This window comes from Panthera tigris, chromosome D2, assembly GCF_018350195.1.
Source record: "Panthera tigris isolate Pti1 chromosome D2, P.tigris_Pti1_mat1.1, whole genome shotgun sequence".
In the NCBI taxonomy this organism is placed as follows: Eukaryota; Metazoa; Chordata; class Mammalia; order Carnivora; family Felidae; genus Panthera; species Panthera tigris.
Genome location: NC_056670.1, coordinates 4645709 through 4656874, shown reverse-complemented (window position 1 = coordinate 4656874; position 11166 = coordinate 4645709). Strand labels below are relative to the sequence as shown.

Below are 11166 nucleotides of genomic sequence, written 5' to 3'. Positions count from 1 at the left end.
TTACAATTTCATTAAATGTTAGCATTTAAAGTGTATAGTTGAGAAGATTTAATGAAAGCATTATAGTAGCTAATGCATATACCAGTGTTTAAGTGCCAGACAAGGTTTTAAGCTCTCTACGTAACACACTTATTTATTCCTTATAACAATAGTATGTGGCAGGTACTATTATTATTATTGTTTTATATATGATGAAATCGGGCCACAGAAAGTTTAAGTATTTATTTCAAAGTCACTTAGCTAATAAATGGTAATGCTGGGATTTTTAACCCAGGTCAGTGGGGTCTGGAACCCATCCTCTTCATCTCTGATGTGACACGACCTCTGTTTGAGACATTTAACCTATCAAAATCTTGATGTACGTATCAGATTTCTGAAGAAGTCAACCTAAACTACAGAATGTCTTCAAGACCAAGTCTGTAACTTGATCGGACACTAAGGTTTTTCAAGAAAGAGTGTGTCAACAAGCAGGAATAGTCTCGATGAGTATTGGGAAAAGAGCGCCTTCCCAACAGCAAAAGTTGGCAAGGTCTGTGAAGCATTTACAGAGAAGAAACCTAATGTGACGACAGATATTGAATACTTAGCACTTCGTCATTGTGCTAATTGCTTTTCACAGATTACCCTGATTCGTGTTGATGATCATTTACGAAGCATGTGATACATCTATTCTACAAGATGAAGAACTGATGTTAGTACAAGTTGAGTCACTAGTCCAGGGTCTTGCAGTCAGCAAGCATCTCCAATTCGATGGTTTGACCCCAGAACACGCCTTTCTCATGGCTTCCAAGTGTCATTTTTTAAAATACTAGCTGTCACATTCAATCTGCAGGATACAAAACTTCTGGCACTTAGACTCTTAATTTTTCTCCCAAGTAGCATCAGGGCTGGGAGAGTGTACTTTGAGACCATGTAGCAAAAGGTGAGTTACAATGTGATTTTCTCAGAGGTGCTTCCACTGGCCACACCAGCTGAATCAATTCCTCTATTGTTTTGCAGAATTCCATTTTTATAATTATTGTTTTAATGTTACTGTCCTCTGCTAGGCTCTAAGATAGGAAGTTTACAGTGTACCTCCTTCATTTTTCAGTGCGTGTCCAGTGCTTGGTGTAGTTCCTGGTATGTGAAGGCTTGCTTCTGTGTTCACTTAATGTACATTTTTTTATATAAGTTGATTTATTCACTTAGGGAGAGAGAGCAAGCACAAGTGGGGGAGGGGCAGAAAGAGAGAGGGAGGGAGAGAGAATCCCAAGCAGGAGCCCAGTGCGGGGCTAGAATTTATAAGCCGTGAGATCATGACCTGAGCGGAAACCAAGAGTCAGATGCTTAACCGGCTGAACCACTCAGGTGCCCCTATGTACATTTCTAATCCTGTGCCTGGTTTCTGAGGTTCTCTGATAAAGGCAAAAATGCAAACAGATGACTATTAAGCCCTGGAAAAGGATATCCCTAGCGTGAATTAAACAGCACAGGGAGAAGGTGGGCTAGAAATTAGAATATCGGGGTTGTTTGTAACATTCTCACTTCATTAATGCATTTGCTTTTTCACTTACATTAACAGAATCTTGGGAGCCTGTTTACCTCGATTCATCCCCCGGAGACTGAGCAAACAACCCATCGCTGTGTGCATTCACTGAGGTGATGCCGTCCCACACGCATGGCCTGAGCAAGCCGCCAGCAACAGACTGGATGTGAATTTCGGGCACCAGCGGAACAGAAGCACTGAACGTCGTTTCTTTTTAAAGCAAGGCAACAAAAGTTGTTCTTAAGGGAGTATCAGGACTTCATTGAATTTCATTACAAGTAATTTTTTTTGGTAAATTTTTTTAATGTTTTTATTTATTTTTAAGAGAGAGCAGGACAAAGCGTGAGCAGGGGAGGGGCAGAGAGAGAGGGAGACACAGAATCCGGAGCAGACTCTAGGCTCTGAGCCGTCAGCACAGAGCCCAATGCGGGGCTCAAACCTACGAACTGTGAGATCATGACCTGAGCCACCCTCAGGCTCTCAACCGACTGAGCCACCTAGGCGCGCCTCAGGTAATTTGTTTTTAATATTATTTTGATTTTGACTGACGCCTAGGGGTGGGGTGGAGGGCATAATCGATTCAGTGTTCGGTGTTGCCCAAGTTCTCCCACCCTGATCTCCTGGAGCACAACGGCCATCCTCGTACATCACATGGCACTGCCTGCCTTCTCGCACATGATCAGTATTAGCGTATTTCGTTTGGGTCATTTGTATTTTGTGTCTGAGAGAGAGGTAGCCAAGCTCTTTGACAAGGTGAACCCTTCCTCCCGGATGCTGCCTTCCGTACTTGGAGGATTTTGATTCGCCGCTGTTGTGCCTTTGAATTCCAATCACAGATTCTCTCTACTCTGCTTCCTCCTCCATCTACTGGTTTTATTTCCAGACTTCCCGACAGGCCATGCTTACTGCTGCCTCTGCGCTTAGTGGAACTCTGGCTCTTGCAGCCAAGCTTTCAAGCAGCCCCAGCATCCCTTTTTGTTGTGTGTGGGCTCAGCCTTGCTTAAAGCCTCTGTCTTATGTGTGTTTTTTCTTCCATTAATTCAGTCATCAGCCTACTCATCTTCCCAGTCACCGTTTAAACAGCTAACATTGTTTCCCATGCTTAGGAGGTGTTGTTCGTATTCAGTGAGTGGAATTAAATCATTTCACCAATTTTTACGTTTCGGATTGTGTGAATTACTCTATGACATTTCAAAGTGTCTTATTGGAAGTTGTTTTAAAGTACCTTAAAATGAGAATGCTTATGCCCAAAACCTATTTGATTAAATGAAAAGATTGAAAAAAAAACATCATATCCAAGTTTTGAGGATTGAAGAATTACTGTGTCCTTCAGTTTTTAAAGTTGTATCTCTATATTTTGTATATTCCAAGTTTATTGTATTTTCATGTCTTAAAGGATATATATATATTTACCAACTTTTGAGTATAATGACAATCATATAATCCAGAAATTCCTCAGAGTGATTTTGGTGAGTTTTAATTCCCTCCTGCCTTTTTTTCCCTATACCAAGAGGTTCAGGAAATAATTAAAAAAAAATTTTTTTTTACATTTATTTATTTTTGAGAGACAGAGACAGAACGTGAGTGGGGGAGGGGCAGAGAGAGAGAGAGAGGGAGAGAGAGAGAGGGAGACACAGAATCCAAAGCAGGCTCTAGGCTCTGAGCCATCAGCACAGAGCCCATTGCGGGGCTCGAGCCCACAAACCGTGAAGTCATGACCTGAGCCGAAGTCGGACGCTTAATTGACTGAGCCACTCAGGCGCCCCAGGAAATAATTTCTTAAAAGAATAAACTTTTACATTTTATTTTATTTTCATTTTCACATCCCCATTTACTGTTACTAACAGTAAAATCCACCTTTCTAAATGTATACTTTTATGAATATTGACAAATTTATATAGTCATGTAACTGCCATCACCAATCAAGACAATATTTTCATCAGCCAGAAAAGCTCCCTTATACCCCATTTGTTCCTGACTTTCTTCTCCCGCCAGCTAGCCGCAGCCCTGGTGTGAAAATATGAATGCCTTTTTCTTCCTGAAGTACATTTGGGAATATTTCCACTTAAGATATAAGTATCCCTGGTAAATCAGGTGTTGAGTTGACATAATTTTAATACCCTTAAAATGTACTTGCTAGCCTTCTGCTGTGATAAAGATACTTTGGGGAATAGTTTAAATAAGTAATAGAAAATACAGTTGCCTCTGTAATTATGTAATATAACATTCAGTCTGTGGATGAGAAAGTGCCTTTTTTATGGCATCAAGCTTTGTGACTCACAGGATAGGGAAGGAAAAAATCTTTTTAATGCCTGGATGTTTTTCTCTCCTTCTCCTTCTCTTCCTCCTTCTTCTTTTGGGCAGGGCTGGGGTGCAATCAGTTGGTTTAAGATCAGATTTTTTTTTTTTTTTAAATCTAAATAAAGTTTTTACTTGGTTTGAAGTGATATAGTGGCTATTATTATATATTATACGTATCAATAAATTAATGTGTCTGACCAGTGGAAATCATAGGACAGCCAAATTATACCAAAGATTGAAGAGCCATCTCTAAGTTGAATGTAAACTGAAATCCGACTAAGGGCATCGTTTGTTCTTTTGGGGATGGGTATGTGATAAAGGGGCTGTCAGCTGGAGTGGTCAGAGGATCAAATTAATTGCTGGAGAAGACTCACTTTGGGGTGCCATGCGTCCTCCATGCTTCCCTCTTTGGAAAGTGTCTGACATAGGCCATGTGGACGAGAAGAGATCACTGTGTTTATAGTATAAGGCCTGTCTCATTCTTGCCCGGGGCTAACAGGATTGGGGGCAGACATAAGCCAGTTTTATCAGTGACAAATCCATTCTGTGTTATCAAAATTAGTACTAGGAGACATCAAGGCTGCAGTCAGACAATGGTAAGACCTAGTAAATCAGAGTTCATATCATACTTGATTCAACTATAGTAGATACCTTTGAATATGCTCCTTTTTAAATAGTTTCCTATCGATTTACGTGGACAGATTTGTCTTGTTCTCTGTCTCTACGTGACAGGGCTCAGTCACCCCTCTTTGCTGCATATCTCACTCTTGTACCTATATTTTGCCTTCCTTCTTTCTCTGTAGTCTTGCCTTAGCTTAGACAACTTTTTATATTCCAATTTCTATAGAAATAAGTCTGCATCTCCTGCCAGCTCGTTAAATAATTCTAGATCTTCTCTCATTTACCTTCTTAATCAATTTCTACATGTAGATCTTTGCAAGTACTTCTAACTCAACATCCTCCTCAAAAATCTTCTGTCACACCCATTAGGTACTTAGTGCACAAATGTTTAACTGAATTGAACTGTCATTGTTCATGGCAAGAAGAAAAACAGAGTGTAGGTTTTGAATTGGGGCTTGGGGAGAAATTAAAAAGGAAAAGATCGTCCACATGTCAAGATCACCACGAAGTACAAAACCAGGTTTAAACATTTCTGTTCCTTGGGGGTGAGACTAGCCTGTCTCCTAGAAAGATCTTAGTAGGAAATAAAGTTGAGGAGTAAGGGGTGGGACAAAACTGTGGCCGAATTTGAAAGCAGAGAAATTGGAACTTGAGAATTTCATTCTGGGTACCTGTTGACCTCTCCTTGATAGATTCCGTATGTTTCAACAGAAGAGAATTCACCCTTAGCTTCGAGGGTGAGGATGTGGCCTGAATATCTCCAATCAGAATGAATCTCAGGAATCTCGTTCGGAAACATTCCCTTGCGGTGAGTAGAAGGGACAGCAGTATGTGCTAGCGCCGTGATGTAACTGTGCGGGGAGCTGGCCGGGAAACAAAGCTCAGACGAGCTAGAATGATCGTCATGTCGCAGCTAGAGAAAATTTCTGAAATTTGTAAAGGTCTCCTGAAAACTGAAAGAAAAGTTTTGGAAAATACGAACGTAAAAAATCACTTACATTAGTGATGAGTAATGTAAATCACTTTGTGTTGGAGAAACACAAGAATATAGATGCATTATGTCATATTTGGGGGAAATATAAAAGTACTACTAGGTATGATGATGTGTTCAGAAAATTGATATATTGACTCATCAACGAATTCAATTGTTTTCAATGCTGTTATAACTATTAGTACTAATGGAACTAAAAGGAATAAAGTTTAACTGCATTCCTATTTTCGTGCGTTTGGCACTGAACTTTTTAAAGACCCTCTTTTGTCGGGGGTGGGGAGTTTGAGGTTCATAACAAAATTGAGAGGAAGGTGCAGGAATTTCCTGTGGACACCCTGCTCCCACTCATGCATGGCATTCCCCATTTTCAGCATTGCTTAGCAGAATAGTACATTTGTTACCAAGAATGAACCTACGTGACTCATGAGAATCACCCAAACTCAGTAGTTTACCTTAGAGCTCATGCTTGGTAGTGTATCTTCTACAGGTTTGGACAAATATATAATGACATATATTCATCATTAAAATACCACACAGAGTGATTTCACTACCCTAAAAACTCTCAGTGTTCCACTTATTCATCCTTGCATCCCTCCGGACCCCTAGTAATCACTGATCTTTTTTCTGTCTCCATAGTCTTGTCTTTCCCAGAATATCATGTAGTTGGAATCATATGGTATATAGCTTTTTCAGATTGGGTTATTTTACTTAGAAATGTGCGTTCAAGTTTCCTCCTTTTTTCCAAGGCTTAAGCTCTTTTCTTTTCTTTTCTTCTTCTTCTTCTTCTTCTTCTTCTTCTTCTTCTTCTTCTTCTTCTTCTTCTTCTTCTTCTTCTTTTTTTTTTTTTTAGCACTGAATACTACACCATCATCCAGATGGACCACAGTTTATTTATCCATCACCTACTGAGGGGTATCTTGGCTGCTTCCACGTTTTGGCAATTATGAATAAAGTTGCCATAACATCCATGAGCAGGCATTCGTGGACATAAGTTTTTCAACTTTCTGGGTCAGTAGCAAGAAGTGCCATTCCTGGACCATAGGGTCAGAGTATATTTAGTTTTAGAAGAAACTCCCAGATTGTCTTCCACAATAGCCGCACCATTTTGCATTCCCACCAGCGGTGTATGAGAGTTCCTGTCACTCCACATCCTCACAAACATTTGGTGATGTCATTGTTCCAGATTTGGGCCATTCTGATGGATGTGTAGTGGTGTCTCATTGTTGTTTTAATTTGTATTTCCCTGATGACATATGGCCTGGGGCATCTTCTCATATGCTTATTTACCAACTGTAGATCTTTGGGGAGGGTCTTTTAGGGTCTTTGGCTCATTTTTTTTAAATCACATTATTTGTTTTCTTGTTGAGTTTTATAAATTCTTTGTATATTTTGGTTAGTCCTTTATCAGATGTGTCTTGCAAATATCTTCTCTCAGTCTGTGGTTGTTCTTTCATTTTCTTCATGTTGTCTTTTACAGAGTTTTTAATTTTAATGAAATCCAGCTTATCAATTGTTTCTTCATGGATCATGTATATTTGGTATTCTATCTAAAAATTCGTCACTACACCCAACATCATCTAGATTTTCTTGGGGCACCTGGGTGGCCCAGTAGGCTAAGCGTCCGACTTCCGCTCGGGTCGTGATCTTGTGGTTCACGAGTTGGAGCCCTGCGTCGGGCTCTGTGCTGACAGCTCCGAGCCTGGAGCCTGCTTCTGATTCTGTGTCTCCCTCTCGCTCTGCCCCTCCCCCCTCATATTGTGTCTCTCTGTCTCAAAAATAAAACATTAAAAGATTAGATTTTCTCCTATGTTATCTTCTATATCTTCTAGGAATTTTATAGTTTTATGCTTTACATTTAGGTGCATCATCCATGTTGAGTTAAATCTTGTCAAGTGTGTAAAGTTGTGTCTTTTTTTTCCTTTTTTTTTTGCATGTGGATGTCTATTTCTAGCACCACTTGTTGAAAACCCATCTTGGCTCCGCTGTATTGCCTTTTCTCCTTTGTTAAAGACAAATTGACTATATTTTGAAGGTCTGTTCTTGGCCCCTTCCTTATTCTATTCCATTGTTCTATTTGAGTGTTCTTTTCCCAATCTCATCCTGCTCTGATTACTGCAGCTTTATAGTAAGTCTTAAAGTCAAGTAGCATTAGTCTTTTAATTTAATAGTCTTGTCCTTTAATAGTCTGTCAGCTATACTGGGTATTTTTGCCTCTCCAAATAAACTTTAGAATCAATTTGTTGATATCCTAAAAAAAAAACTTTTTGGGATTTTTGTTGAGATTAAATGGAATTTATAGATCAAAATGAGAAACACTGACATCTTGACAATATATTGTTTTCCTACCCTTGAACATGGAATATCTTAATTTATTTAGGTCTTTAATTTTATTCATCACACTTTTATAGGTTTCCTTATATAGATAATGTACATACTTTGTTAGATTTATACCTAAGTATTTAATATTTCGGGGTGCTGATATAAATGAGGTTGCATTTTTAATTTCAAATTCTATTTGTTCATTGTTGGTATATAGAAAAGCAGTTAACTTTTGTATATTCACCTATGTCCTGCAACTTTTCCATAATCACTTATAGTTTTAGAAGTTTTTTGTCGTTGTTGTTGTTGACGCTTTTGGATTTTCTGCATAGACTATCATACCATCTGCAAACAAAGACAGGTTTTTGTCTTCCTTCCAAATCTGTGTACCTTTCACTTTGTTTTCTTGCCTTATTACATCAGCAAGGACTTCCAGTACAGTGTTAAAAACCACTGGTAAGATGGGGCACCTGGGTGGCTCAGTTGGTTGGGCGACCAACTTCGGCTCAGGTCGTGATCTCACAGTTTGTGAGTTCAAGCCCCGCGTTGGGTTCTGTGCTGACAGCTCAGAGCCTGGAGCCTACTTTGGATTCTGTGTCTCGCCCTCTCTCTACCCCTCCCCTGCTCACGCTCTGTGTCTCTCTGTCTCTCAATAATAAATAAACGTTAAAAAAATTAAAAAAAAAACCAAAACAGCCCATGGTAAGAGGGGACATCCTAAGCTTGTACCGAAAGTTTCAGAGGTTTATACCATGTAGTATGATGTTAGCTACGAGGCCTTGTAATTTGTTTAAAGAGAAAGAGCGAAAGCTGGTAGAGGGGCAGAGGGAGCAAGAGTGAGTCTCAAGCAGGCTCCACGCTCAGTGCAGAGTGTGATCTTGTGATCGCACAACCCTGGGATCATGACCTGAGCTGAAGTCAAGAGTCGGACGCTCAGCCTACTTAGCCGCCCCGGGCACCCAGGCTTCTTAAAAAAAGATAGCATTTATCAAGTTGAGAAAGTTCCCTTTGAATCCTAGTTTCCTGGAAATTTTCATCGTGAATGGGTGTCGGGTTTTATCAACTGCATCTATTGATATGATCATGTAGCTTTTCTTTTTCAGTCTGTTGATGTGATGGATTGCATTAGGTTTTCCAATGTTGAACCAGACTTGCTAGGGTAAGTCCCACTTGGTCATGGTATGTAAAATGGAGTACAAGCTTCATAAACCTAATGGGAGAAATGACACCAATCTCTTATCCTGAGATACGAGATAAATGTTAATTCTGATAATAATACACGTGATACTGTTCTATGAAAATCACATAGATTTCCCTTTTTCTCTTTTTTCTCTTTTTTGGATTTAAAACTTTCTAATAAGCTGATGTTTACACGCACACAGATATACTTTTTTTCTCCCTCTAGAGGATGGGTTGTTAAACATTGACTAGCACACCACTAGCTGCAACTTTCTCCTGTACTTCTCACTTGATTCAGTGAAGGCTTATTTAGAAAGAACGTAATTTTCAACAAAGTTCAGATGTTCAGTCAGAATGAGAAGTTAAGCATACAAGCTTAGAGGGCTTTGGGTCACTCTCCTGAATGAAAATGCTCAACTATTTTCTCTTTTTTTTAGAGCCTCAACTATTCTCCTTGACTTATAGGAGCGGTAAGAAATTGCTCTCATGGAGCGCTGTATGAGATCAATCTTTCTACTGAGCAGCAGCTAGGAGAAATTGCCTTTGGTGGTAAAGGCTAGGCTATGGCTGGCTAAATATTTCATGAAGAATTTTTGTTAATCTTAGCAATTGGTAATGTATTTTCCAACTTGGAAAAAGTCCAAAAGATACAAACTTTCTCTTACTTTTCTGCTTTATTTCGTTTCTTGTTTCCTCATACTTTATACCATCTGTTTCCTCCGGGGTAATTCTGCCACCTGCAGGAAATGAGTAGATGGCAAGTTCCCACTATGAATTCAAGCTATTAAATATTGTATGAAAAAAAGTCATGTATTTATTTTTTTTAAAGAGACACAAGTTCTTAGTAGTGCCCTGAGGTCAATGTGATTTTCATAGAACAGTATCACGTGTATTATTATCAGAATTAACATTTATCTTGTATCTCAGGATAAGAGATTGGTGTCATTTCTCCCATTAGGTTTATGAAGCTCGTACTCCATTTTCCCCCAGCAAACTAATACAATGCTGTGCACATTTTCATGTTTATATGTGCTACAAAAGGAAAGCTCTTGATTGTACTTCTTTTCCATTTCCAAACATCTCTATTTTTTTTATTTTTTTATTTTAGAGGCTGGGGAGAAGGGTAGAGAGAGAAGAAATACAGATAGGAAGAAAGAGAGAGAGAGAGAGAGAGAGAGAGAGAATCCCAAGCAGGCTGTATGCTCAGAATAGAGCCTGGCATGGGGCTCAATGTGGGGCCAGATCCCACAACCCCTGGGATCATGGCCTGAGCTGAAATCAAGAGTTGGACATTCAATTGACTGAGCCCCCAGGTGCCGCCTAAACATCTCTACTTTCTAGAGAAAGGCTTTGAATTATTTCGTTAAATAAGTGTCCTGCATCTGTTCTTGTAGAAAAATATAGCGTGAAAATCTCCCCCTTTTAATCATTCATTCTTCCATTCTGTTTCAGTTTGGATGAATCGATCCAGTCTATGTGTATCAATTTTGTTCCAAATGCTCCTGTGGCAGTACTTAGAAAATGTGGTGGAGGGGCGCCTGGGTGGCGCAGTCAGCTAAGTGTCTGACTCTTGGTCTCGGCTCACTTCACGATCTCGTAGTTTGTGAGTTTGAGCCCCACATCGGGCTCTATGCTGACGGAGTGGAGCCTGCTTGGGATTCTGTCTCTCCTTCTCCCTGCCCCTCCCCAGCTTGTACTCTCTCTCTCTTTCTCTCTCAAGTAAACTTAAAGTTTTTTTAAAAAGTGAAATGAAATAGAATCCATTTTCACTTTGGTGCCTGCTCTGGCAGCAGGAGGTCATTGGAGGAGGATTTCACGGAACCCATGGATGCGGGGCCTTCAGTTGGGCACTGGTCTCTGCTCTCCTTTCCAGGGCGGAGATGGAAAACAGCTGGTCCCCAGCTTCCCTGCTCTGCTTACTAGCTTGACAGAGCAGGACGTCAGACACCATTTGTTGGTTTTCATGGTAGAGGCAAGGTGATTAAAACAAGATAAACATGCCAGAAGAAGAAAGAAGGAAAATACCTCAGAATAATTTGGGTGTGAACAAAAAATCCCCTTTGAACTTCCTAAAGAAAGACCCAGGGGACTATGTATAATGGGGATGAGTATATGTGGTTAATATTAGGAAGAAGGTCATGTTACAAGGGAGGAAATATAAGGAGAACACGCGTCTCTGAGGAATTATAAAAGAATATGGAGAATTTCATCTTTATGCAAAATTACAGCA

General features: G+C 39.8%; 1 long non-coding RNA gene across 1 annotated transcript in view; it reads left to right on the top strand.

Moving 5' to 3' along the window:
• Window positions 1-5143: 5143 nt before the first annotated feature.
• Window positions 5144-11166, top strand: part of LOC122231698 — a 38145-nt gene continuing 32122 nt past the window's right edge. Inside the window, exon 1 of the long non-coding RNA XR_006208921.1 lies at window positions 5144-5255. This is a non-coding gene — a long non-coding RNA (uncharacterized LOC122231698). The remainder of the gene's footprint in view (window positions 5256-11166) is intronic.